Raw genomic sequence first — 4,485 nt, forward strand, 5'->3', positions numbered from 1 at the left:
CATATCCTTGTACGAGATGAATTTTAACAAAATGAAAAGATTCAGAAGAATATACTAAATAAACGTAAATACATAAATCATAAATGAGCAATATATGTTGAAATGTACCTCATTCTGACAAAAATATGTAATGCGAAAGAGCATTTATTACTAATATAAGTAAATTAGAGTGTAAATGTCTTTTGGATCATTCATATGAATTATACCTATGCATTTGGGTTAAAGTTATCAAAATATCTTCCTGAATCAAGTGTTCCATCTACAGGATTACCCAAATTATCTTTCACCGAACTGTGCGACATAGGTGTATAGTTCCTTGCAGCCATGTTTGGGTATTGATGTGGTACAGCATCTCTATAATCACTGTGATGACCCATCGTACTGCTGATGGGTGGGTTGGAATGGGACCCATAGGGACTAGGTGTATATTCACTGGTATCACTACTTGGTGTCCAACATCGAGTTTTTTTGCGGGATGGGATGTATCTGCACAGACTGTCGATGCAGGTTTCCACAAAGTCCTTCGAAGATGATATCGTTTATTCTCTTCTTTGCAAGTAGCAGTTGTTTAGGATCCATTTTAGATAAATCATTGGCCCAAGCTTTAGCCATTGGGAAAAATTCATTTTCAGGTTTCTGAAGTTGTTCACAAGCTAGTGCTATCAGTTCGTCTTGGCGATTAGAACCTTTGCCAATTTCTTACGCTTTGCAGGTTGAGCTGGAACAGAATGTAGGTTCGTACTTTCATTTACCCTGTCTTGTACGGTTGTGCCTTCCTAGTCATCGTCAATCTGAAATTAAAAAATATATTTTTTATTTTCCAGATGCCGCAAACTGCTGAAGAATGGAAAGAATTGAGCAACGATTTCAATAAACATTGGAATATACCACATTGGGTTGGAGCATTAGACGGCAAACACGTCTCAATTAAAAAACCATTTGCCTATGGATAATTTTACTATAACTATAAGAAACATTTCAGTATCGTACTGCTAGCAGTTGTCAATGCCAAATACGAATTTATAATGGTCGATGCTGGAATGAACGGAAGTGTTTCAGATGGAGGTGTAATGAGCCACACAAAATTTGATTCTTTGATGGAACATAGAAAACTACAACTACCAGGAGCCGAACCGTTGCATGAAGGAGACTCTATTGATGTGCCTTACTTTTTCGTGGCCGACGAGGCTTTTGCAATGGATGGAAATCTCCTTAAACCCTACAGTGCAATGGGAAACGACGTTTTGGACCATGGAAGAAGGATTTTCAATTATCGTTTAAGCAGGGGACGACGTACAGTTGAAAATGTGTTCGGAATACTTGTTTCAAGATTTGGTGTATTCCAGAGGCCAATGATGCTTTCGCCAGAAAAAGCAACGACTGTCACATTAACATGTTGCTATCTACATAAATTTTTGCGGCAACAATCAAGCCTATACATGGCTCCGGGAAGCGTGGATTGGGAGGACAATGTCACTCATGAGCTTCATAGTGGGGAATGGCGTACTAAACAAAGAGAGCTGGCATCCTTACGTCCCACATTCAGCAGGAATACGTCAGAAAAAGCGAAGTTTACTCGAGAAATTATGAAGCACTATTTTTCCAGTCTTGGATCGGTTCCTTGGCAGTTACAATTGGTTTCATAGAAGCAAGCAAAGTGGAAGCAATGTAATTCTATTATTTATTGATTATTTGTTTCTTTTAACACTTTTATCTAGGCTTCTGACTAGTCTGTCTGTCATATTATGCGCTTTTTGACGGACGGTGAAAGCGGATGCATCGTCTTTGATGGTGATAGATGAGACCAACCAATGATTTTAGGATTTTTTTTTTAGGATGGACAGTATAGCCCAACCTTATATAAATCCAAAAATCATTCATTTGTTTGCTCTAACACCATCAAAGATGATACATCCATTTTTGGCATCCGACAAAAACCCATATAGTGTGACATCGGCTTAACGGTATTTTACTTTTATATGCAAATAGACATGCATAACTATGAAATTTGTATCAATACCTTATTACGTTGGATAAGCTATGCAACAGTCATTGAATGCAACTAAATAAAGTATGCTTGATAATTTCACAAAAACCCATAGTGTGACATCAGCCTAACGGTATTTTACTTTTAGATGCAAATACACATGAATAACTTTGAAATTTGTATAAATATCTAATTATGTTGGATAAGCTATGCAACAGTCATTAAATGACAGTAAATAAAGTATGCTTAATAATTTCACTTACCTCTTCAGTCGATTGTATTGTGCTTTGTGAAGAAGCCGGTGTTTCATGGTCACTCGGAACCAAAGAGCATCAAAACACCATAGTGACGGCTCATAAATTTCATCTGCTCCTGCTCCAGATCTGCTTGAGTATTTTATTTTTTTTCAATTCTTTTCGGAAGCTCGTCGGCAGTGAGTCTATTTTCTTCGTCAGCTCCTCCTTCGTCCCTTCTGGATAATAATCACGGAATTTTTGTAGAAGAGTCTCGTATGCCATATCTTTTTCATTTCTGTCACTATAGCAGTCACTTTTAAAGTTCCAAAGTTGTGGTAAACTTCTGTAAACATCAATAAGCTCAAGAAGAAGACCTTAAAGCTGTAGGCATCGTAGAACTAGCATGTGACTGGTTTGTGAGTTATCTTGAAAACCGCAAAGTTAAAGTAGTAATATCAAATGTTGAATTTGAGACAAGAAAACTAACCACAGAGGTCCTTCAAGGCAGTGTACTAGGTCCTCTCCTGTTTGAAATTTACACGGTTGAACTGGCCAATATACTTGAAACTCACAGAGTTAAGTTTAAAATATACGCTAATGATACACAATTCTATTTCCCAATAGAATCAGTTGATGAAGCTAAAAGAAAAATACATGAAATAATGAATGACATTAAGGCTTGGATGTTAACAAAAAAGCTCAAGCTCAATGAAGATAAAAGTGAATGTATTATTTTTGGAAATGAAAAAGCTATAAAGAGAATCGAATGTTTCCAAAGAATTGAAATAGGTCAATCGATCGTTGGCCTAAAGAAATCTGTCATAAATCTTGGAGTAATCATGGATGATAGACTGACAATGAATGAACATATAAATAATATGGTGAGAAATTGTAACTATCATATGAGAAACATGGCATTTATTAGTAAATACTTAAATGAAAAATCTATGGCCATACTCATTAATCACCACATATTTTCAAGAATTGATTACTGCAACTCACTGTTCTATGGCTTACCAAATTATCACCTGATGAAAATTCAGAGAGTACAAAACAGAGCCGCTAGATTAATAAAAAGACTACACAATAGGGATAGAATTACCCCTGCACTAATTGAATTACACTGGCTGCCGGTAAAGGCGAGAATCGAATACAAGCTACTCTTACTAACGTTTAAGATACTGAACTAAAATGAACCAAAATATCTAAAAGAATGCCTGATAAAACTAGAACTAGAAACAAATGTTACCATAAGACATATGAGTGACAAACATAGACTATCTGAACCAAGAACAAATAGTAAATTTGGTGAAAGGGCTTTTAGCTACTGTGAGCCTAAAAATTATAATAAACTGCCAACTGAATTGAAGGACCTAAAGGGAGCAATTGAATTTAGGGAGAAACTAAAGACATTACTTTTCACAAGATCATATGATTTGCAAGATGCCACAATCAAAGAATTGTATAAGTTATGATGAAAATTTTTCGTTAGATGATGGATATGGACCCGCCCAAGAAGTAGTTCACTCGACTTCAGTGGAGGGTTGGATTTAAACCCAAAACAAGTAAATTTTGTTGGAGCCATGATGACGGTGAGCAGCGCACGTCCTCCTCAGATTATGTCCAATCACTAACTAATTTGCGCAAATTATTGCTAGGTACCACACACGCACAAGTTATTTGACGTTGGCTCAAAAAATATCTACTGAAATCAGATCAGTGAAAAATTCTACATCAAACCTTTTAGGCCATCAAATTACGCCACACACGATCAAATTCATGTCAAAAAATTTGACATAAAAAATTGGACCAAAAATTTGAGCGTGTGTGGGCCGCTTTACGATGTGCTACACCTAATCGTCAATCGGGATAGAGTAAAAGGGCTTGTGTCGCTCCGTTGTCCAAGGATTCAAAGATAAGGATTTTGTGTAAAATTATACTTTGTCTTTAAGTAGAAAGTTAAAGTGTGAAAGCAATTTAAATAGACTTCGTCTCCTCGTTGTATTCTCGCCCCCCAAAAATATGATGTAATGTTTGTAATGTAAAAGAGGACTTATCATTTTCATATTAAAGACGCTCTCCAGAATTTTCATTTACTTAGAAGAATATGAAGTGCCCAAGAAAAACTTGTAAATTTTTCATTCAAATACAAGAAATTTGAATTGCAGATTAATCTCTGTCTTATCCCGTTTCTTGAACTTCATTTTTAATTCAATTTGCCTGTAACTTGACATTTATATATATATATATATATATATATAT

At 35.7% G+C, this 4,485-nt stretch overlaps 1 pseudogene; it reads right to left on the reverse strand.

Annotated features, from left to right (window-relative positions):
- Positions 1-206: 206 nt before the first annotated feature.
- LOC137643174 (uncharacterized) overlaps positions 207-4,485 on the reverse strand; it is a 45,762-nt pseudogene continuing 41,483 nt past the window's right edge.

This window comes from Palaemon carinicauda, chromosome 6 (assembly GCF_036898095.1).
Source record: "Palaemon carinicauda isolate YSFRI2023 chromosome 6, ASM3689809v2, whole genome shotgun sequence".
Taxonomy (NCBI): Eukaryota; Metazoa; Arthropoda; class Malacostraca; order Decapoda; family Palaemonidae; genus Palaemon; species Palaemon carinicauda.